This window comes from Haliotis cracherodii, unplaced genomic scaffold (genome assembly GCF_022045235.1).
Source record: "Haliotis cracherodii isolate W230 unplaced genomic scaffold, xgHalCrac1.p SCAF_3, whole genome shotgun sequence".
NCBI classification, from domain to species: Eukaryota; Metazoa; Mollusca; class Gastropoda; order Lepetellida; family Haliotidae; genus Haliotis; species Haliotis cracherodii.
In genome coordinates this window covers 13,813,510-13,839,284 of record NW_027266286.1, presented here as the reverse complement: position 1 = coordinate 13,839,284, position 25,775 = coordinate 13,813,510, and the positions used below count along the sequence as shown (strand labels likewise).

Genomic DNA, 25,775 nt, shown 5'->3' with positions numbered 1-25,775 from the left:
CCACCAAAACTTACCAAATTTAATGTGATCTTAAAGATAATTTTCAATGAAGTTATAACATAAATATTTTTATTAAAATCACAGGACACTGAGATAAACCATTAAACACATCCCAGTTCATGAATCACGTAACCAAACGCAAAATTAACAACAGTGAAACCAATTTCATCAGGTGGAAAACTTAAAAGATTTTTTTTTCAAATCCGACACTGGGAAATAATCAGGGATTTACCTGGACCCGCTCAGAGGCCAATATTCGGTCATATTGTGTTTAACAGATGTCCTTTAAATTCCCAAATTGTAAGATTTCCAATTCATGTTACTACACAATTATATAACTATTTTTGTGATAACTATTTCACTGATAACAGGACCAATAAATAGGAAGAGGTCTTAAAGCTTAGTTTAATGCATTGGTTTCTTTTGTTTTTTCTTGCATTGACCGCAATCCTCAAATACAGTGTTCAAATAACTCTGAATATAAGAAAAAAAACAACTTTAAAAAATCCAAATTTTGAACAAAATAACAATTTTTCAATTTTGCCAACGATGGGGCACTTAGTTTAGATCTACAGATAAACCCCTGCATACATCTATAAACTAAACCATGCAACCCTGAAACCATGCAACCTACAAGTTATGACCGCATCATAGGGTGTAAAGCAAGTATTGTACATGTAAAGTAACACTATATTGGCACTACCAACTGGTACTGGTCACAACCATCTCATTGGGATTATATAGCCTGTGAAATTGACCAGTTATGAAATACAGAGCCTCCCAGTCCAGAACATGCCCTGAAGAGAATAACGTGCACCCAAAGCATTAAACATCGATAGTCTAACACCCACCTAATCATGTTAATCAAACTGGCTGCCTCAGCAGGATCTATAGCACGTTAATCTGTGTCGTCCTTATATCACAATTTAAGCCCATCTTGGTCGGAGGCGCACATACCAGTCTCACAATTATGGTCGGACCTGGAATGGATGCCTTCTGACAAGGAGAGTTTATCATTCTGCCATAATTGATCAGGGCTACGATCCATGGTCCCCAGTGGTATCAGACTTGGAGAGAAATGGCTGGTGACCAGTCCCTTCTGAAACACAGCTAACACTGAGCTGACATGTAGCTTTGTAATACCAGTGTAGGTATCTTGTTTAACGCTAATAGCCGTTATTCTTTCAATTTGGGGTGAGTGGTCGTGACATTTGACACTAAACACTGAATCATAGCTGTTTAACTTGCAAGCCAAACCTATCCTTGGTTTGGGGCTATATCCAGTGTTAACAGCCTCGAGGACTTGGCCCGACACCCCTGTCATGTCGGCCTGTGTTGCTTCAAGACGATGGACCTGCCAGTGATCATCCTTGCAGGACTTTACCGATCAATGATGGAGATGAGGTGACAGATGACACCAGACCAAGTGTCACTTCATCTTTCAAAACTAAAGTGTTTTCAGGGTCTATACTTTTAGAATAACTGTATTTGTCCTTCAAATTGCTTGCTTTGTTTGTCTGTCGTTTAACGCTGCACTCAGCAATATTACAGCTATATGACGGCAGTCTGTAAAAAATCAAGTCTGGACCAGACAATCCAGTGATTTACATCATGCGCATCGATCCACGAAATCAAATTGCTTTGTACAGGAAGAACTCATATGCGAATTGGGGAAACTTTGGTGTTGTACTGTTTTTGGGCTGTTTTCAAAAAACATTCTTAGAGTTCTAAAGCATGGAAACATTCTTAGAAATATCAAAGTTACAAGCAAAGTAGACACAATTTATGGATAAGAACTTCTTTATACTGTAATGGCAACATTTCGGTATGGATACTTATACCGTTGTAAAGCAAGGATCTATACTGAAACGTCGCCTTTACAGTAATTGTAATTGTCATCCGTCAACTTTTAAGTAATGCCTATCTAACAATTCCATATCAAAGTTACTTTTAAACATAAGAATTGTGCTAAGTCACAGTGTACAAGTTCTAGGACTAAGCTTAATCTTGGAAGTGGCAAAAACACAGTAGTTACAATGAATGGTGTATTCTGATTTATGTAGAAGAGAAGTATTGATGTTTTTAAAAAATAAGAATCACAATTTTGGGCAACATTGCAATGCTTAGATCCCTCGGCCCCCTTTCTCCATGACCTTCTGACGATGTGTTTCAAGGCCATGGCACGATGACATGTGGAGATATTACGGTCTTCAGGTTTTGTCTGATATGACGAAAGCTGAACTGTACAATGTCAGCACTTCATATTAGTTTCCACAAGTCATATCATTAATATCCAGCAAACCAATAATTGTACATGTCCAAACATCACATTTGTCCTCATATCAGATATAAATGATTATATCCTCCAAAGTTTGACAATCAATATTTTAAGCCTTGTTAGTGCAAGATATCAACACATGAGTGCAGCACGTTATACAGAATTTGATATTATTGATGACAATTAAAATGAATCTGCAATACTTCTACATCACAGCGGTGTGTTCTGCACGCCTAACAGAACAAACTTTCTCCAATACTCAGTGTGATGAACAACTAAATATTATTGACCAAAGTGCACTTCTGATAATTAAATTTATTTGGCTGAAGATGTCTTAAATTTTGAAATTCCCTTTCCACAATCGAAGGTTTGTCATGGTTCAACTATAATGAGGATTTTTCTGCTTGAAGGTACAAAGCCCACAGTAATGGCCCCTTTGCAAGTGACTGACAGATTCGAGAGCTATTCTTGTCCCTTTTCAGAAGCAAATCAATCTTAAGAGTTTTTATCCTTCTATTTCACAATTATATGCCATGTCCTGAGCTGACAATGCCCTAGAAGGCACCCAAATAAATCCATCAATTAAATTTTGGTTCTCTTGAACCCTACCTTGAAGAGTTTGGTGATTAGGGCGATGTGGAGATTCTGGAGGAACCATGGGTAAACACGGAAAAGAAAGTGGGTAGTAATTGATCAAAGTTGTTAAGTTGTTAGCGAAATTTTTTTCCTGTTTGGCTTAAATACAGCTCAGAACAAAAGGTCACCATACTTGTCAGAAGGGTCAGGAGCTAAAATGCATTTAGAAGAGGAAAATATAAGTAAGAAATTATTTCATGTTTATTCGTAACTATTTCTTGAGGTAATGATTATTTGTCAAATTCTTTGACACAGCTGAGGTTTCTTTGGAAATATTTCATGACAAAACAACATTTTTCATCCAAATTTGGAAGAAATTTGACTTTGATGAATTGGAAGAGAAAAGTAACAAGATCTCAAATCATGGCAGTTTTGACCTGGCATTTAACACAAAGGGGGTTAACTCTCAACACTAAGCTTGGACATTAACAGCCTCTAAAAAATTAACACCTGAAACAGGAAATATCTATCACTGTCAAAGAGATGGATGATTTTTTCACCAATTAGAGATTGTGCTGTTCATTATTCTTGACACAGACTCCCTTGAACCCCGACTGAGACATTTCTTGTTGGAACTAAATGATTATCTAACAACATTTTTCAAGGCCAAACCCGACAACACAGAATGAGAGGGAAGAATACGCTTGTCAATAGACTGAATTGAAATATGATCATTAAAACAAAGTGTTTTGTTATAAATGTTACAAGGTTTTACAGCATGTGAAACATTAGTGCAGTCACAGAATACAGACATATCATTGATGGTTACAGCACCAAAATCAGACTTGCCCTCATCACAGCACTAAAATCATACTAAAGCTGATCACAGCACTAAAATCAGACTTGCCCTCATCACAACACTAAAATCATACTTAAGCTTATCACAGCACTAAAATCAGACTTATTATGCTCATCACAGCACTAATATCAAACTTACGTCAGCAACAGCACTAATATCAAACTTCTGTTTGCCACAGCACTAAAATCAAACTTACATTAGCAACAGCACTAATATCAAACTTACATTAGCAACAGCACTAATATCAAACTTACATTAGCAACAGTACTATTATCAAACTTATGTTCGCCACAGCACTAATATCAAACTTGCTTTAGCAACAGCACTAATATCAAACTTATGTTTGCCACAGCACTAATATCATACTTACGTTAGCAACAGCACTAATATCAAACTTACATTAGCAACAGTACTATTATCAAACTTATGTTCGCCACAGCACTAAAATCAGCCTTACATTAGCAACAGCACTATAATCAGATTTACACTTATCACACCACTGACCGCGGACGTGCTTAGCACCGCACTGGCTGAGGCTCTGAACAAAAAATCAAATTGAAAACATAATAGATTTACTGCACGGTTCGGAGATATTAATACTGTATGATGAAAGACAAGTTCTGCTTCATAGCAGATTTTTGATTCATTAACGTCATTAATGCTGATAACCTGAAACTGTTAATATAACGCAGTATGATATTTCATCACGTTCCCATTAATGTCTACGCAATCTTTCCCTGATTACTTCACAGAAAATGGTCCCCGCATGATGGTGATTTATACTCTCCTGTCGCAGAGGAGTCTACTTTATGAATCTCTCAACTGCCAGTTGACACCAGAGTTAAAGAATTCCTCAACGAAATCAATAAAAGTGTGACAGTGCCACTGAGATAGCTCACATAAAACTGCAATAATGTAGCCAAAGACTGGCACTAACTGCGAATGGTGCTATTGTTCTACCACAGCCTTGGTACACTGGCCTACTTGGCTAAATTGTCCTCATTCGCAAACACAATGAAAAAAAGACACACTGCATGAGTTCAAGAGCATTATCATCTTGGTCTCAGTACTTGTTAAGTGTAGATTGTCCTTTTGTGTCCTTCAGTTCCTTATGTCTACATAGATTGTCCTTTCTTGTCCCTACTTTCCTTATGTCTACATAGATTGTCCTTTCTTTCAGTTCAGTTCCATATGTCTTTATTGATTGTCCTTTCTTGTCAAATCAATTCCTTATGTCTTTATTGATTGTCCTTTCCTGTCAAATCAGTTCCTCATCATGTCTACATAGATTGTCCTTTCCGGTCAAATCAGTTCCTTTTGTCTACATAGATTGTCCTTTCCGGTCAAATCAGTCCTTTTGTCTACATAGATTGTCCTTTCTTGTCAAATCAGTTTCTTATGTGTACCCTCTAACTGAACTCTTAAAGCTAAACTTCATATGATTTAATGTTTAATTTAATCATTGAACAAACTGCACATTTATTGTTTATATCTCCTGACACTGAAGAACATATCTTAAAATCAATTCCGATATGTCAAGAGCAAAACACATTCGAAAACTGACAAAAACAACATCCCAATTAATTCGCCTCTATTACTCAAACCTAAAAGGACCCTGAAGGTTTTACTGCCTACTAACATAATACAGAACTGTGATTCCTCATATTGATTGTCTGATTCTCAGAGATTTCCTTCCTCTTTTCACCTGCCCGTACATTATCTTCTATATCACCCCAAGCAAGTCCAGTCTTGACTTGTCCATGCTCTCATGATGGAGATTTAAACCATATTCTTTTCTTCTTCTCCCCCACTGAATAAACTCGCTTGGAAGCCAGCGGACCGATCTATAGCACTAATTGGTTGTTGATAGAGGAGTGGTCAGTTGTCTAAAGATTGGTCCAGCGTCTTGACCAGGGTCAACATTGATTGTATGATTCACAACACTAAATAACCCCCTTGACATGATTGACTCTCGGTACTTAATCTGAAATATGGCTGAACAATATTGTGCTTTTACATCACTGTCACGTTGTCACATCTTGGTTGCCATGGTTACAGTACAACCGACAACCGCCAGAGTCTACTTCCTTTACACCGAAGGTAACAATTGTTCAAAAATAGATATGTTAATTGCCCTGAGTAGGCAGGGATCATATATCTACAATTACCGGTAGAGTTGCTAAGTGAGTTGAAGGATCGAAAAATCAATATCTTGAAAGATATAGACACATAAAGGGTTGGCGAGCATCTTATAACAGGAAATGTCTACATTTTAAAATGACAACTCATTGCTGACATAACGTTAAGTAGTGTTGGGGAAGGTGGGGTAGCCTAGCAGATAAAGTGATTGCTTGTTACACCGAAAGGCACAGGTTCGATTCCCCACATGGGTACAATGTGTGAAGCCTATTTCTAGTGTCCCCACCGTGACATTGCGGGAATATTGCTAAAAGTGGCGTAAAACCCAACTCACTCACACAAACGATATTCACTGATATCAATCTGAGAGGGAATGAGAAAGGCATAACCAGCTGCTTCCTTGTTCAGGAATAACAGAGATTCATACTAAAAGGACATATTTGCAATATTTTCGCTTGTCTTTGTAACGCTTTTATTTCAAGCTCATAGCTTTCGGCCATTGGAGCCTTGCCAATTTACACTTGTCAGAGGGGTACACAAAGTTTGTGATCTAGACTACCAGTTGTCGGACTTTCATTTTTGTGAAAGTCTTGGTGGCTGAGTGGGTTAGATCGCTGACTTTGTGTGCTGGCCATTAGGTGCCTCAATCTGGCGGTTTGGGTTCGAATCCCGGACGGGAATAATATAACATCTGTTACTGTTTATCTTAAATTTTCAGTTTTCGTAATTAGAAACCTCTGCGCAGTTCTTTAGAATATTTCTTGTTGCCTCCTACCCCTTGGCATCGATCAACTGAGACAATCCATGAAACATAACACAATAGATATATTCTTTTACAAAATAATCATCACATACAACTTAATGTCCGTTTGGTTTTGAAAGCAAAATGTCAAAAACCTACAAACTACCAAAGTACCCTATCGATATCTCCTTGTCAAATCTAAACACACACTACAAAGAAAACGTCATGAATGTCGTCAAAGACGCTCCACCCAATAGATTATTTCCTACATAACTAGTGTAAATTAGCAACGTTGTAGGTGGCGGAAATGTGTGTCGTGCACACATGGCAACTTTGTGCCGGGGGTATCAAGATGACTACCTGTGTCAGGGTCGTCATTATCAGCAAAGATTTACAGGTGACAGGAGGCCTCATAATCAATAGCTTCCACCTTCGTCCACCGTTCTCATCCCTTCTGCAGCCTGAGGTAGGACTTTGTCTTGTTTCTCCAAGGCTTGTTGATGAAGACGTCTTATTTTCCTCTACTTAGGGTGGCTGTGCAACTGGCCTGCTTGTCAGCTTAAAAGCACTTGCTTTCATCATTGTTTTTGGTATTGTCATTTTTTATATGGGAACATTATGAAAATAACAGCTACAGGGCACTGTAGCTCACCTGAATTTTGCAAACTTTAAACAATATACTCAAAAACAAATAAGTACAAGGGTAGTTCTGGACTCTTAGGTTGGTAGTATATTTCAAACATTATTGTTTGTTTCACAAATAATGTGACTTCAAAAACATGGAACAAATTGTTGCCATTCAACAATCAATCAAAGATCTGTTCTTCATGCTTCATTATGGATCGAAGTGATAAAGGTGCATTAATTTTCATTGTAACCAAGGAGCTATGAAATTTTCACAAGTTTCTGGCACACCTAAGGGATATAACTCTACACAGCGAATCGTGGTGCCCTATATGACGGGGGCACCCCTGCCCCTTCGGTAGCCATAGCAGTGCAGACAATGCTGTATTTGTACACAACTTATACATACTGTTTATTTTTACCATGAGGGCAAACATATCAGACTTCATAAAAATCATGTGCCCTAGGGTCATTTCATGTCACGAGACAACAGTGTATTGTTTCTGGACAGAATTGTTGACGTCATTCCAATCTTATTGTGACATCTGGTCGAATGACGTCACACTAGAATCAATGTCAAAGCTAAAGAATGTTGATGCATTCGACAAATTGTGGTTCCACTGCTGTTGTGACTTGCTGTCCCTATAGGTTAACACTAAAATTTGTATCTGTATGTAGACATTCTTCGGTAATAATTAGAACATTATATTCATGTCCATGTTATACTATGTTTATGACACTTGATACAAGCCTAGCAGGGCAGAAATACAACTATGCCCACATTTCAGCCATCTTGGACAAGGGCACATCAATTATTCACAGAAATACAGTAGCTCTGTAGAACATCAAGTATCCCACTGTGTGATTATTCCAAGATGTTGTTTTAAAATCAGGATAAGAAATTATCGATTTTTCTATTTCAAATCGAGATTCAGCAATATCATAATAGGTCATCAAGAATGGCTTCATACATTGTACCTATGTGGGAATTCAAACATGGGTCTTTAGCAAGTTGCTCTATCCCAACGACCACGGTGGCCGTCCAGTGTCGCAACGAACATATGGGAATCAACCAAGTTAAGACTTCAGATGAGCTACCTTATTTGCATGCAGGAATCAAACCTAGGACTTCAGCCTGATAAGCAGATGCTTGAACCATTGTGTTTGTTTGTTGTTTAACACCGCACTCAGCAATATTCCAGCTACATGATGGCGGTCTGTAAAAAATCGTGCTTGGACCAGACAGTCCACTGACTGATATCATGAGCAGTGAACAACTCAATTGGGATACGATGACATGCATCAACTGAGTCAGCGAGCCTGACCGACTGATCCCGTTAGTGGCCTCTTACGACAAGCATAGTCACCTTTTACGGCAAGCATGGGTTGTTGAAGACCTATTCTACCCCGGAATCTTCATGGGTAGCTTTAACCATTAGGCTCCCCTATGATATATGGAATAATATGTGGGGAATCAAACCTATGACACAATGACAAGCAAATGCTTTCAACATGGGTTACCAAATTATTTTGATATAGAATAAGCGTTGTTAAAATATGACACATTACCTGAAATGGCACTCGTCTATGAGGCGACACGCTGACAACTTTGGGAGTGGTGATCCGCTGACAGTTCGGCGCGGGGACTTTGAAATGGGCATGTCGGAAAGGCTCCATTTCGGATCAGTACTCCTTACTCTTAAAACACAACCTTGTCCATTTCAAACTGATCGAGCCCCAACAACCTCCCAAAATAAACTCATGTAATTTGAGGATGAACTCTCATAAACATCCTGAACCCTTCATAGCCTAATGCCTATTTTTCTGTTTCACAAAAGATGAAAACAGCGTGAATGATGACCCATTACAGGACGAGATCCATCAAAAGGAATTTTTCACACATCAAAGTTAAAGTTATCCAAGTTGAATGAAATTCTAATTGAAGCTTATTTGGACGTGGCTGCTACGTAAACTGCAATGCATAGGAATTCAATTAATCATTGCTTCTAACACACAGTGAAGAAACCGTAGATGTGAAATCGACAGACATAGATTTCAATCATCATGAAAAACATCGTTGTTCAGTCAGCCAATGAGAACACCTGTCACAAGTCATTCCTGGGACACCGCTTTATGCTGGAGAACGTAAATGCTGTAACATTTCCTGGCAAAGTGCACAAGTAGGTAATTCAATGTTGTTTCATGCCATCACTATCAAACTTCCGCATCAACAGGCCTGTGTGTTCTCCAACAGCCGACACTGGCAGGTTTATGTTGCCCACAGGTCTCCCAGGACTTCAGTCCATCAGCCTCAGCCAAGAAAACTTCCAATTTAGATCCCGAGTTGTCTTTAGGGTAGGCAGGTGATCTATATGGGTCAGGCAGGTGAGCTATATGGGTCAGACAGGTGAGGTGAACCTGTCTTCACAGCTTGTTGTAATGATGGTCAGCACATATCATATATCAATTGAATGCTGATATAAAGACTTTAACGGCATCATCCATTGCTGTCACAAGGACTGTCAGAATATATGTATCCATACAATGGTTGCACAAGGACTGTCTTCATAATTGTATCCAGAATTTTTTTCTCTCAGGGACTGTCAGTATTAATCTAGCCAACCAGTGCTTTCACAAAGACGATCAGAGCAATTTTGTCGATCCAGTGCTCTCAAAAGGACTTTCAGAACAATTTTGTCGATCCAGTACTCTCACCAGAACTGTTAGAATGAACGTATCCAACCAGTTTTTTTTCACAAGGGCTGTCACCACATAGACATCCAACCAATGCCTTTACAAAATATGCACTTCCAACCATAAAGTCTTCATGAAAAATGAATGTCAACTAAATTTCATTTCGCACCTAACAACAAAAGGACAATCAGTACAGCCCCAAACACACAAGCCTCCATTCATTAGCTGTCCCAGCCAACTCCTGCACCCCTAGCGCCTCTCCACAGCCCTTCCCTCACTGGTGCCATCCAAGGACTGCTGATACGTCGGAGCCATGTACATTTCACGTGCAGTTGGCATCGCTCTGTCCAGCTGACAGAGTGTCCGATACAGCACGTGGGGAGGAGACAGTGGTCAATATTGATCCACTGCCTGATTACATGCTGGCCAGTCAAAGGATGGCAAATACGCAAAGTGCGACGACACACGAACCAACCTGGGCTAAAATATTGATGTCCCTCCACACGCGAAACCCGATTACAGCCAACTCAATTTCCCCCCCAGAATCACAGTTAGCTACCTTGGCCTCTATCTCTCGAGTTTCCTGCTTCTCAAAATGTACTCCCTGATTGACGAGCTGCTTTTGACCGTGAACCAAAATCAACCAGAATTGACTGAACGGCTCAATCCATCGTAATGCCGAGCCAAAACTGTTGCTACTGCAGGTGAATGTCAGTTTATACGGCCACCAACCCATGAGACTCATTCAAACTGACTCCATTCCTGAACAAACCCACTTTAACTGATCCGAGATTAACAGACTAGCATAACGAGAAAACCTGCCTGCTATTTCTCATTTCAGTTGGATGGTATCACAGAGTGGGTGTGAACTTATCAAAGCATACCAAGTACCATCACAATGGAACAGTTTCTCCATATGGGATTTCCACAGCCTCTACAATCGCTCCGAGCATATTCTATGCTCATACTGTGCGTGCTCAAGTAGGACTATGCCCCTTGTTCAGCACAATGGGCAGCTTTCAAAACTAGCGCTAGTATCACTGTGATAACTTCAATGAAATATTCATCGCCAGAGTGTTACCGACGCCTTCATTATTAGCTAGTAAAACATTGGCTTCAGTGCCTAAACACTATTCCCATACCACACGTAACTTTCATTTCTAATACAGGCTTTGTCGTTATCCGTCATTCATTTAAACCTTTACATGGTTGAATGCTGATGAAGCTTGCCATGTGACTTGGCGAAATTAACGCTCAGTCGCTTATTTCAAAACATGTCATTAGCTGGGTCATCTTAGGGGCTTACTGTGGATCAGCATTATGCGAAGACATTAGCAACATCAACAAAATGAAATATTCAAGTAATACCAATCTTGGGGGCAGAAAATTGTCAGATTTTACCTAAGGTGATCAATGGTTTCTTTTGCGGGTTGCTCTAATTATAGATCAACTGATTATTGATTACTCTGCATTTCTTCTTCTCGTTCAATGATCGGTGTGAAATGGACAACACTTCACGGCTCTCAGGCAGTAGGTGGATGAATAACCCAGTGTTGGGGAAAAAAAACATAAAAATAAATTGGTCCAGTATTTGTAATCAATGGAAAACAATAATCCTGTAACGGTTTACATTTCCACTCCTGAGTAGTTACTAAAAGAATTTCAATGTCAATAATGAATATTTTTACAAAAACACATGACTTGAGAAAAAAGATTATGCAGATGTGTCAACATTATTCCAACAGATTATTAAAAAGTGTTAGAATTCTTTATTATGTTCAGTGTATAGGACAATCATTTTATGACACCTGTCTAATAATATCATTAGATATTAATGACAGGTAATTATTCAAACCATGGCACTGTTAGTGAAGGTTGTTCTTTGTACTTTCAATAATCAGAGTGATATCAATAAAATATCCCATTAAGCCATAAAACCCCATAAACATGTTTACTCTCACTTCTACCTCTCGTACTCCGTGGAGAAAGGGAGACAACTGTATGACCATATGGTTGTATCTATGAAACAATCAGGCCTCCAGGAGAATCACTGTAAGTATAATATACACCATGCTGCCAAGTCTGGAGTTTCAAATCAACAGGCTTGGCTGCAAACAACACTCTTGCATTCCCTCTCATGAAAAAACACCCACAGATCTTTTTACAGCATTTTTTCATATACAATCCAAAGTTTTTTTATGGAGGTTTTTCATATTCCGTGACATTGCCATGGAAACTGTTTGTTTCAATTGACAACTGTCTCCAGAATGTTTTCAGTGAGTTTCAAAAAGAAAATCAGAGTGAGAAAAAAATAATCTGATTACACTAACCAAGCTGAAGCACTAAACACGTATAAGCTATGTCCATATACGGTATGTCTATCATACCTCCGTGTGAGAATGATGAGATCTGATTGGTCCACATGATTGTGATAAAATACTGTGTAACCCCCCTTCGAGGGGAATAAATTCTCATCAGGCGAAAAAATGTTTTATACCCCGCCATGAGCAAATCAGGCTGCACGTGGATTTCTGAGACAGAATAAATCCCTTATACCCCAGTTCAAAGCAAAAATCCGCAAGCTTTTTCCGAATCAATGGAAGTCACGTGACAAGGTGCAAGTTAACCTCAGCTCAATCGAACAGCTGTTTTCTATCAATTTTGAATTTGTTTGAATTCTTTTTTAATGTCATATTAAAACATGTCGGTAAGATAAATTCGTTGTAGCAGGAACACGAGGGGTACATGGGGTTTCATGCATCCCTCATTCGGTTTTAGACCACTCACCTCAGGCTCGGGGAATAAACCCCAACTCGGGACACACGAAACCCCATGTACCCATCATGATCCTGCTGCAACTTATGTTGTATGACAAATTAACATCAAAACACAAGTCTATTAATTTTTACAATTCAGAGCCCAGGCCTGACGGTGGTAATGTGTATGAAGAGATAAACATACTGTGTTTTCAATGTTGATCTTGGTTACCTGTACATTTACGACTTTACTTGCATTTACAACAGGTATAGAAAGTGCCAAGTAGCACAACAACTTTGTTAGCCAAAATGAAGCGAGCACCCCTAAAGAAAGCCTTGCAAGAAAATAAGACATCACAGTTGGCACCTATTTCAGGCTCTCTGTGGTCCTTAAAACTTCAGCTTCCTGTGGTCTAAAAAATTTGAAAAACACTCTCTTAGTTGATTTCTATCCAAATGTTTTGCTCAAAATGTATTGCCACATACTTTTAATATTGTAGTAACTTACTGCAAGTCTGCATTTATTAATCTGTATTTTTAAATATAATTATTTCAATATGCCTTCCGACAATAACTGAAGAAGAAGTACTTTTCTATAGTTGTGTCTGTAAAAACAGCTGTTTCAAGCAGAGGTGGTTATAGTGAGTTGAAACAATCTCAGCAGTGGCACCAAGAATGGCAATAAATGTTTTACACATGTGGGGAATCAAACCCAGTTTTCAGTCTGACAAGCAAACACATTGACCACTTGGCTACCTAACATAGATACAGAGTTGACTTCTCAATTTCAACCTCTTCATTCATGCACAATTTATATAGAGTCAAAAACTGTGTTGAAGTTGAAGGGACCTACATGAAGGAAAACACCTTTCACATTGAGACAACCTTAAGTTTGACAGGTCAAAGTTCCACACAACAGCGTTTGACAGTATTGGAATAACTTGCTTCATAATGACACTAGCATCTGTACTCAAACATTGCACTGAGTGAGTGTGTTTGAATTTACGCCGCTTTTAGCAATATTCCAGCAATATCACAGCACTGGACACCATAAATGGGCTTCATTCATTGTACCCATGTCGGGAATCAAACCGGGTCTTCGGCGTGACGAGCGAACGCTTTAACCACTAGGCTACCCGACCGCCCCAAACATTGAACTGAAGGAACACAGAAGCTGAAATCCATGTCAACTCTGTCTGTGCTGATGCTTCACCTTCCAAAATGCTACTTAAAGAATATGTCCTCCTAGAACGGCATTGATATGAAGATTATCAAAACACTCAATTGCAACATTCAAATACACCATACGTGTCCACAATCCATCACAAAACACGAATACATTAGTAATTGACAGACATTTTGTCAGAAAACAAATAAGAACACTGTGAGAATGAATACGCCCAATTTCAACAGCCTCAGACAATCAACTAAACACACACATATCTATTTCTTGCCAAAAGCCTCTATTATTGGACAGACAAACATCTATTATCTTATCATTTGCCTGGAAATTGGTTTAGAGATGAATTAATATACTCGCCATCAGCCAGCTGTCACATTTTGTTTATTTTGATTATTTAGATCAGAGACAGTGGATGATGAATAAAATCTCCGATTGTCAGATGACATGAAATGACATTCTGCCAACAAAATAATGACTCCATTTCAATTACAAAATAAAATGACACATCAATAATCTGTCAACTCACAACTCGCTTAGACAGACAATAAACACAACATGTTTCCATCAGCAATTTCAATAATGACCCACCCTGGCATATTTTGTTAAAAAATTATAACAATGATTTATAATCACTTTCTTTCTAAACAATTTCAGTATCAAAACAATCCAAACTCCTTACCTTAAGCAGCTGGACTTCTGTCCAGTAGATTTGTTCTAGCAAATCTTCCTGATAATTCATATCTGCATCTCTCCTCATCATGTAACAGGTGCCCCTTTATCATATGGTACATCCGATTGTGTCTCAGTCTCTCTCAATGTAGTATATACGACAGCAATGACAAGTAAGCTCCATTTCAAATATCTTTGATAAGAGGTGTCACTTAATATTGAAAATAATATTGAACATCCCTCACTATGACGACTTCACTCCATACAGTATATAAACACTGCAATGACATAACTCCATCTTGTGTCCCTTGATGATGTATAACCAAGTGGCGCTAGTTCCTGGCACGGCACATAACACAAATGACACACTCTGTCTCATTGGGCTATCATTGTTTCCAGATCAGAGAAACATCTTGAAGCTATCTACAACACAGTCTGGTGTCCATTTCATGTCAACTGTGCTCAGTTTCACATCAATCCATGTCTATTTCAGCCTTAGCTGTACAACTATACTTAAATGTGAAGGCTGCTGAGGTTTCAGTCTACACCATGCTCGGCTTACGGTTGCGTGCCCTTCCTAAATTGTTCGTGCTTAAAGATACAGTGGATCAAAGAAGATCTCCAATCAATTACAAGACCTCGCAAAAAGACTTGAAAACGCTTGTGTTCGGTAAAGACTGTTGTCATTGACAAGTTTTTACATTCTGATGCTATTTTTGACATTCACAAGATTTGAGGCCGTCAATGACATGTAGATCTTATCAAATTGGCAAGTTCAAATCTATGTGGATCATCATAAAACTATCATGTACACTTCCAATTCGGAACACCACAATTTCAGCTCCATCAGTATCCGTGGGAATCCAACTACACCTAACCCAGATGCATCACTAACGAAATACTGATACGGTAGATATATCAGCAGGTGATTGTTTATATCACATCAGTTTCAACTGAACGGTGGCAGCAGCGTGACGCATCAGCTCTGTGTATTTCTGTCCTCTGCCACAGAGCTGAATACAACTTTAACAGAATATGTTGATATACCATGTATCTGTCAATATACATCCCCAGGTAGTAAAAACTTTGTATCTGTCACTAAACATCAATAGTTAATATACCATGTATCTGTCACTGTACATCAATAGTTAATATACCACGTATCTGTCAATATAAAACAACAGTTAATATACCATGTATCTGTCACTATACAACAAAAGTTAATATACCATGTATCTTTCACTATACATCCACAGGTAGCAAAAACTTTGTATCTATCACTATACATCAATAGTTAATATACCATGTATCTGTCACTATACATCCACAGGTAGTTATGCTTTGTATCTGTCACTAAACATCAATAGTTAATATACCATGTATCTGTCACTATACATCCACAGGTAGTTATACTTTGTATCTGTCACTAAACATCAATAGTTAATATACCATGTATCTGTCACTATACATCCACAGGTAGTATACTTTGTATCTGTCACTATACATCAATAGTTAATATACCATGTATCTTTCACTATACATCCCAAGGTAGATATACTTTGTATCTGTCACTAAACACCAATAGTTAATATACCATGTATCTGTCAATATAAAACAACAGTTAATATACCATGTATCTTTTACTATACATCCCCAGGTAGATATACTTTGTATCTCTCACTATACATCACAGGTAGATATACCCTGCATCTTTCAATTATAATACACAAATATTACCGAGATATCAAAGGCAATCTCCAGACAGCCATCATCATACATATACAGATGCACGTTCGACTGACACAAACATATTTTGAATGATGAGCAGACAGATGTTACCAATTTGCTGAAGATTTTCTTAAGGGCCCCGATGAGAACCTGGCGGGCTCGTCTGTCAATCACAAAACCTGAAGGGGGGATTATAACTCATTCCTCAAAGAGCATGTTTTACTGTTAGACAACAAAACAAATATTGAAAATGTTTGCCTGAAATCCACTAAATGATCGAATATAACCCAAAACATGACAATGTAACAAACAGAAACTGTGGATGTTATTCTTACCTAGTTATACAAAGTGTTGCCAACCCAATGACTTGAACACAACGTAAGGATAACCAACTGTGGACATTATTCTTACCCACTTATACAAAGTGTTGACATACCAATGACTTGAACACAATGTAAGGATAACCAACTGTAGATGTTATTCCTACCTAGTTATACAAAGTGTTGCCAACCCAATGACTTGAACACAACGTAAGGATAACCAACTGTAGATGTTAATATACCAATAATTTGTAAAATTTGTTCAAGAAAAACTGTCCTCCATTGATGCCGATGTGACAATCACCTGACAATATGTCACCACTGACCACCTTACTCAACAACTGTCAATTTCATCATCAAATTGAAATGAACGAGGTGCAGATTGATGGTGCATAACAGAGAAATGTACGCCAATTATAAGACAACCAATACCAGGTGATATTTCACACCATAAAACCTCCATTCCCCAGAAGGGAACCACTATGAAACGTACAATCTCATTGTAATCACATGCAAGATTTTGAGCGGTTTCATACACCTACACCTTGATCAAATAATACCAATATCCCTTGAACAATAATGATCAAAGATAACAAAATGCCCTTAACAAAACACAATCAGAATTGAAACGAAAACTGCTAGGAAAACATATTATATAAATGCTGATGAAATTTTGTTTATATTTTTGTAATCCCATCTATTCGTACTGATAACATATTTGTAACAGTATGTTAACTTTTTTTGGCCATTCCATCTGCTAGCAAACAGCCCATGGATATCAACACAGCCCCACACCGTGGAAATGTCATTGGCTAATCCCCAGGGTAATCAACTCCACCATGACAAATGTATGAAATCGGAACTTGTCAATTTCAGTGCCCATTTGAACTATGAAAGCGGAGACACAATGTGTGTCATTGTTGCTCATGACAGACGTGTTTTTGTTGGGCTACAGTAATGGAAACACCAATATCCCCATCCATGAGGGTCGCACATTTCATGCAACGCCATGTTGCATCTGTACACGGAGTCTATTGCCAATTTCATCCAGGAAACACTTGAACGGTAATTCCTCCAAACACCCTCCACACGTGTTCTCCAGAACTCTAATCAATTGTAACGCCAATCACCAAAACGCTTTCTTCATAATCTTATGTTTTTGTCAATTTCGTCATGAAAATCAACTTCACACATTTCAATAATCACTCATGATTACATCCTGAACCAGCTCAAATCCAATCAGGTCTTTCAATATTGATTCTCTTAACTTTCAAACCTTGAAATATACTCCATTGTATAAAAAGTCTGAACAAATGTGAAAGTTGCCAATTCACAATTTCCAAATGAAACAAAACGGTATTTCAAAATCACTTTTCTTGAGTCAACTCCGACACCTTGGACATGAATGCCATGTACATACAGCCTTGGCAGGTCCTAAGAACAGCAGGTACTGGGTTTGTGTAATAAACCCAACTTCTGTATCTAAGATGGTCTGTGACGAGATAAGAATACAAGCAGCCGGATCAGTGGAGTAGCCCAGAAGAGAGCCGACTGGATCCCAACGTCACAACACACGCCCTCCTATCCCCTCTGATACCATCTGTACCTGGCTAAACTCTTCCAGTCAGGTTCCTTTTTTGTCTCTAAGCAACAAAAAAGCTCTTTTCCTGAACAAATAGAATGTCTTGTTTCCATGTCAACTGTATCTGTGAATCACTTTGGCCTAATTCTTGATCAAATCATGACGGTGATTTCTTTTTTTTATAAGGAAGAAACTTTTTCAGTTTGTCATTGAATTGATGAAGATGAAATAAAAGCTGCATACAAATACACAATAGGTATAACTTTGAACAGTTTGTGTTAAAACTGGATACAAAATTCAATATGGCCGAAGAGTATCCATATAATCTGAAAGGTTTCTCAGCAATGAATATGGTCATCAGACAATGGAGATAGAATTCAGCAGATTCTCAGTATAATATGGCATTGGTTTGTAAAATGAAATATGTTTTTTTCTTGATTCTATAGGGTCAATGTCTGTTGTCTTCTACCGTTGAAAAATACACCAACACAAGTGGTGAAAGTACCCTGGTCCTGTCAATCTCAAATAGTTCTTTTCTACCAGACAAAAAAATGAAAATAAAAATGAATCCAAAAAATGAAAAAAATATTTCACCCAACTACCACACTACCATTATTTCAGTTCTGTCAATCCTGTATGTCTCCTCCTGAAATGACACTCGTGACGGCAACGCACATTTCAACCAATGGTCACAGAGTTAGTATTCCATTCCATCTAAACACTCACAGTCCGTCTAAAACTCAACTTGTTGGAAAAAATGTAGGTTTCATCTATCATCAGTTGCCTAGCAATTATTAATAGTTCCATGCAAAACAATCCGTTATGAAGGCTGTGTATATTTCACATCCTGATTGATGCATATCATCCCACGATCCTCGTCTAACAGGCCCCAGGACACATCAATTTCACAGATAAAACACAAAAAGTTTGACCACTGGATTCCCTTTTGAAAAAAAATGTCAAAAATCCATTCCCTATTCCCCTATGGGTAGTTTCTTGGAGCATACTTTCATAAAGTAGTTTCCAAAGTGAAGGTAAACAAACACCTTTGCCTTGATGACAGCTGTGTGTGTCAGTCGTGTTTAGCAGTCGGGCACTGAAGTCCTGAAGTTGCTTACCCAGGGACTGCTTCACAAACTAACATGTCGTTATTTAACCATTTGACTTTTTCTTGTACATTTCATGTAGTGAAGCTTTCGTTTCCAGCACTCTGGGGAATGGAGTCATAAATCGCAGCAAGATCACATCTTATAACAGATACATGCAAAGATGTGAACTGAGTGAGTGCTTCACACACAGAAACACATCCCTGGACGTGTAAACACAATCTTTCCAATATTTCGACATTTCATAACTGAATTCCATTAGTTTAAACTCCAGATTTTATTAAAAAGATTTTGAAAGAAGACAGTTGGTTGGTTTGTTGATTTACGCCGCACTCAGCAATATTTCAGCTATATGACGGCGGTCTGTAAATAATAGAGTCTGAACCAGACAATCCAGAGATTGACATCATGAGCATCGATCCACGCAATTGGGATACGATGACATGCTTTAACCAAGTCAGCGAGCCTGACCACCCGATCCCGTTAGTTGCCTTTTACGACAAGCATAGTTGCCTTTTGCAGCAAGCATGGGTTACTGAAGACCTGTTCTACCCCAGATCTTCACGGGTCCAGAATTCCACTATTCAAGCTCCTGGGGAAGAATCATCAAATGATTCAATATCCAATGTGCAACAACAGGTATTGAAATGATTCAATGTCCCATGTGCATCAACATGTATTGAAATGATTCAATGTCCAATGTGCATCGACATGTATTGAAATGATTCAATGTCCAATGTGCAACAACAGGTATTGAAATGATTCAATGTCCTGTGTGCATCAACAGGTATTGAAATGATTCAATGTCCAAAGACATCAACAGGTATTGAAATGATTCAATGTCCAATGTGCAACAACAGGTATTGAAATGATTCAATGTCCAAAGACATCAACAGGTATTGAAATGATTCAATGCCCCATGTGCATCAACAGGTATGGAAATGATTCAATGCCCCATGTGCATCAACAGGTATTGAAATGATTCAATGTCCAATGTGCAACAACAGGTATTGAAATGATTCAATGCCCCATGTGCATCAACAGGTATTGAAATGATTCAATGCCCCATGTGCAACAACAGGTATTGAAATGATTCAATGCCCCATGTGCAACAACAGGTATTGAAATGATTCAATGCCCCATGTGCAACAACAGGTATTGAACTGATTCAATGCCCCATATGCAACAACCGGTATTGAAATGTAAGTTTCTGTATGATTCAAACACAATCCTGCAAATCAGTGATCATTAACAAAACTTGAATCTTTCAAATGACGACATACACACATCTACCCACAATTTCAACACAAAGAAGGACAAGAGAGTAGCCCAAACCAAAATGTTATTCCCGATCCTCCAAAGCAATGCTCTCACCAAGATACATTCATCATACTGTTTATACTCTAGATTCAGTAGTGTGTTTATGAAATGATGGTATGTTGATATCATACTCCACGCGTGTCTTCATCAAAGCTTCCCTTAGGAAAGAAAGCAGCCCAAAGTTCCGGTAACCCCCCCAGCAAAGTCGATACATTTGTTCATCCACCAGCTTATTTCTTTCCCCCATGAAACAACAGGAACAGTCAGGGGTTGGCATCAACTGCAAGTTATCTTTGTAAGGGGAGAGTTTTTCTCTTCAACAAACGTTGTTTTGTAAATTTGCTAAATATTACTCTGTCAATCAAAACATAACAGATGTTTTTTTTAGCAGTTTCAACCATGTTATGTGAAGCAACTTTCCAGCCCCAGGTTACAATCTGGGAGATATCTTGGCTAGTTCCTAACCTAGAACTCACACTGCCAATTAACTTCAGAAGAATTCAGGAATTTTTCTGGTACAAAAACACAGTGCCTGTCACTCAAAATTTTCAACAATTGTCAACAACATCGTGAAACAGACAACCTTGTCTGTGTTTTGCAACCCAAGCACTAATCTGTAACGCATAAGCTCTGCCACCTACCTCCAAGTAATTGGTGAAATGACAAGACAGGCCAACCCCTCCCAACAACAAAAGTAAAGACATCTGTATTTTTTCTCATATACAATGTATTGTTCCAGTGATGCAATATGTTCTTTAAAACATTCTTGAATATGTATCAATATATCATGTACCATATTTGACGTAATAAGCTCCCCGCTCTAATAAGCGCCCACGGCGATATTTGCTCATATATTGACTAGTGAACAATCCCAATTAGCACCCCTCTGATTCATCAATGTACACAAGACATATTTATTTGTGTATAATGCGCACTCGTGTGTTATATGCACCCTTAATTATGGGCAATTAAATTCTGGAAAAATATATCTGTCCTATATAACATTTCAGGCTGTCAGCATAAACCACAAAATTTATCTTTCAACTCTGTTTTCCCACCAAAATAATATTCTAATAAGAGCCCCCTATTTCTAATTTTGAGAGCGCCCTGGGTGCTAATTACATTGAATACGGTATTATTATGCGAAATATATGTCATAATCTACTATGCTTCTACCCTGTCTTATGAGGATGTTCTGTACAATAAAACTTTTTCTTCAGGGCCTCGTTCCACAAAGCGATTGTAGCGCTACAACCGTTAACGTAACTCCAATTCCTCATATGGGAGTTACGATCATCTTAGAGCTACGATCATTTGTGAAAGAGAGGCCTGCTCTTTTTGACTAATTTAATTAAATAAAAAATAAAGATTAACAAATTAACATACGGCATGAAATGACCATTCCTAGAAAATGAATATTCAATCTTTAAACCATTAATGTCAAAAGGAGTCCAAACATAGCTTCATCTTCATTTCCTTCTCATCAGCATCAGAAACACAGTCAGCAGCATCCCCAATCTCAGAGAGCACCTGCTCTCAACCTCAATTTCATAATTCTTTGGCATCAATCTGACAGACCTTCACACCAAGCTGCTGGGATTTGGTGGGGAAATGTACAAGCAATCAACGTGAAATAGCCACCACCTTGAGTGGTGCAAATATACCTGGGACTTTGAACTCAGCATATTAGTGACCGGCCTTAGATGTCTACCACATATAAATATGGTTATTGGTATTATACACACATCACAGGATCATATGGAACAGGGGTTTGGAGATGCTCAATTGTTCCCCGAGAGACTGAGGGTCTGAACAGGTGGGTATCAGTGGGCACATTCTGTGATTTCTAAATCGTATGTCGCGTTGGAAATCAAGTCAATGTCTCTTAAAGAATAAAAACATCAAAGGAATGGACTCCGTGAAGTTAATGTTTATTTCCATGTCATTATCATTGTCTGTTGAACCATCTCACATTGCAAGTAGTAGATTATGTCTAAGGAGAGGTGAAATGGGGTTTAACGTCATGTTGAAGACTATTTCACGTATAGAGCGTGTGGCTGCTTCAGATTTGTGCCTGTTTTATAGTGCAGGACACTGAGACACAATGCCACAGTTTGATACAGACCTTCCGGTCTCCGGGATTACACTCTATCCACTACACCACAGAGGCCATCCAATATCAGAGAATCAGATGAGTGAGTGAGTGAGAGTAAGAGTCGAGGAAGAGAGAGAGAGAGAGAGAGAGAGAGAGAGAGAGAGAGAGAGAGAGAGAGAATGGGGAAGGGGGGAGAGAGGAGAGGGCGAGCGAGAGAGAGAGTGAGAGAGAGAGAGGGAGAGAGAGAGAGGGAGAGAGGGAGAAAGAGAGGGTGGGGGAGGGGGAGAGAGGGAGGAGAGGGAGAGGGAGAGAAAGAGAGGAGAGGGAGAGAGAGAGGGAGAGGTAGAGGCAGGCAGAGAGAGAGAGGAGAGGGAGAGAGGGAGAGGGAGAGAGGGAGAGGGAGAGAGAGGGTGGGGGAGGGGGAGAGAGGGAGGAGAGGGAGAGAGAGAGGAGAGGGAGAGAGAGGGAGAGATAGAGAGAGAGAGAGAGGGAGAAAGAGAGAGAGAGAGGGAGAGAGAGGAGAGAGAGAGAGAGAGAGAGAGAGAGAGAGAGAGAGAGAGAGAGAGAGAGAGAGACCAAAAGTGATGCACTTCTTATGTAGCAGAGGTATGGTGTTGACAAACCTACAAACAAACAGGAGCATCCCCTCCCAACCACTGGGCTGCTGAGCCCATGCTAAAAAGATCAAGAGTCACTGTGATGCAGGTAAAGTACCCATGTTATTGAGCAGATCTACCCAGTGGACACACATCTACAGCTGGTCAATATGTTCTTTTGTACAGGACACACTAAGTCCCATGCCATGACTATCAAATTTAAATTTTTTAGGTATTTCTTTTTCACTAAAAGCCAAGGCAAGTCTAGATCAAAGTAACCAAGTCTAGTTTGCTAGATTCCACACAGCAGAAGAGGAAAGGTTCTTTCGAAGAAAAAAAAGAAAAATTATTATAAAGAAATGTTTTCAATGACTAAGTGTTAGTCTGAGGACACACATACAACATGTATGGACTTGGAGGAACTCCCATCATATAAGTTCACTTTGATGCTGACACACCAGGGAACAGACTCAACCCATGAACTGTAGCTGTGTATCTGAATCGCCATGGAGACCAGACATTACAAGACTTTAAACATGCATTTGGGCCTACTTGGAAAACATGGTGAATACATCGCTCAAGGTTATAGATGCAATGTATACAGTACATTTCCGCCCAGAAGGTTTGATTCACAGGTGATGTTTTTCATCTGTGAATTGTAAATTTTGAAATATAGATGTACCTGAAGCAACACAATAGACAATGGAATATCCTGAGGGAGTTAAATGGAGAGTTAAACTTCGGAAACAGATCTTAAGTTTGTGGATACTGGCATATGAACTAAAGAGTATTTAATAGAAATCTGTTATTTAATACACAGGTAAGAAGCATTGAAGCTAATAAACTTTGGTTTGGTTGAGCAAGCATAGCTGCTGCTGCTGCTGCTGCTGCTGCTGCTGCTGATGATGATAATAATGAGCTGAATGATTTTAACAAAGTGCCATATTCAGGCAAGCAGACTCAAATATTTGGTACACACTGCAATAGTGGAAAAGAAATGTCTTCTTGTCCCCAAAATATTGATGGGATTGAGAGATAGCACAGCGGATAATGCCAAAGACTGGGTTATGTTCCCTACATGAGCATAGTGTGTGGAGAACGTTCATGGTGCCTGCAGTGATATTGCTGGAATACTGCTAAAAGTGGAATAACACTACTCCCTCCTTCACTCGCACATGGACACAGTGGATCAACCCATGCTTGTCGAAAGAGGCGACTAACGGGATCGGGTGGTCAGGCATACTGACTTGGTTGATGCTTGTCATCGCATCCCTTTTGCGTGGATCGATGCTCATGATGTCAACCACTGGATTGTTAGGTCCAGACTCGATTATTTACAGACAGCCGTCATATAGCTGGAATATTGCTGAGTGCGGCGTTAAACAACAAACAGTTGATCCAATGGTGATCCAAACAGAAATGAAAATATTTTCATAAAAATTTAATGATCAAAGTGCCCAGAGATTTTTTTCATTTTCAGACTGAAGAAACCTGCACTTGCGACACATGGAGACCTGCATGGAATTTTGGGATATTTTTGTTTCCATGTGTAGCCAGACTACCCAGGTCAATGCCCTGATTCAGTGGCACCCAGCATCTGAAAAAGCATGGATGCCACATTCCCAGCCTCCAGACCCGGTCACACTCAGCATTGGTCAGACTTCCCAGCTTTCACATGCACTCATATAGACCACATCTTCAGGATCAAGTGTAGAGCATTTTCTTGTATCGCAGTAAACCAACCCTTATCCCAGCAACAAGACAGGCTGCCATCAGTAATAGCCGCACCTACTGTAGTCACAAATTTTTCATGGGAGATTATTGGCAAATTTGTTTCACCTAAGCAATTGCGAATTCTGTTTCTCTAATATAAGGGTAACGCTATTTTTCAGGGCATTATCATTTGCAGAGGCCCGAGGTCTTCCATTAACTGCCCGACGAAGGAGGGCAGTTGAAAAGACCGAGGGATGGATGGAATTTGTTATCAAATAAAAAGAAACAACACCGTTTTTGAAACATTTACTGCAATCAACACAAATGTCACTGACCCACTTTTACAAATATGGAAACGTCATAGAACAAACCAGATGACGTCATTATTAAACGTTACGTCACCTATGCCTATCCTATGACGTCACCTTACAACGGGCATGATAATGGCCCGTCATCAAGCAATATGAGGGCATTATCAAGTTACAGTGGCCCGCTCATTTCTGATAACATGCGGGCGGTTTACTGATAATTCTATCCACTTTAGCAATAAAACAATATATACATCACTAATTGCCAAAAAGACAATGCAAAAAAACACAGCCCCTTCTTGTCACATTGTGATTGATAAACAAAGTATCTCCAAAATAGATTCTTGCCACGAGATGTTTGATTCAAACAATCCTATGAGTGAGTGAGTGAGTTGGGTTTTACTCCCTATTTAGCAATATGACATGGCAGGGGACACCAGAAATGGTCTCCACACATAGCAACCATATCGGGAATGGAACCTGGGCC

The 25,775-nt window shown here is 39.1% G+C and overlaps 1 protein-coding gene across 6 annotated transcripts in view; it reads right to left on the bottom strand.

Annotated features, from left to right (window-relative positions):
• LOC139473657 (dystrophin-like) overlaps window positions 1-25,775 on the bottom strand; it is a 452,560-nt gene that overhangs the window by 122,184 nt on the left and 304,601 nt on the right. The window lies entirely within an intron of this gene.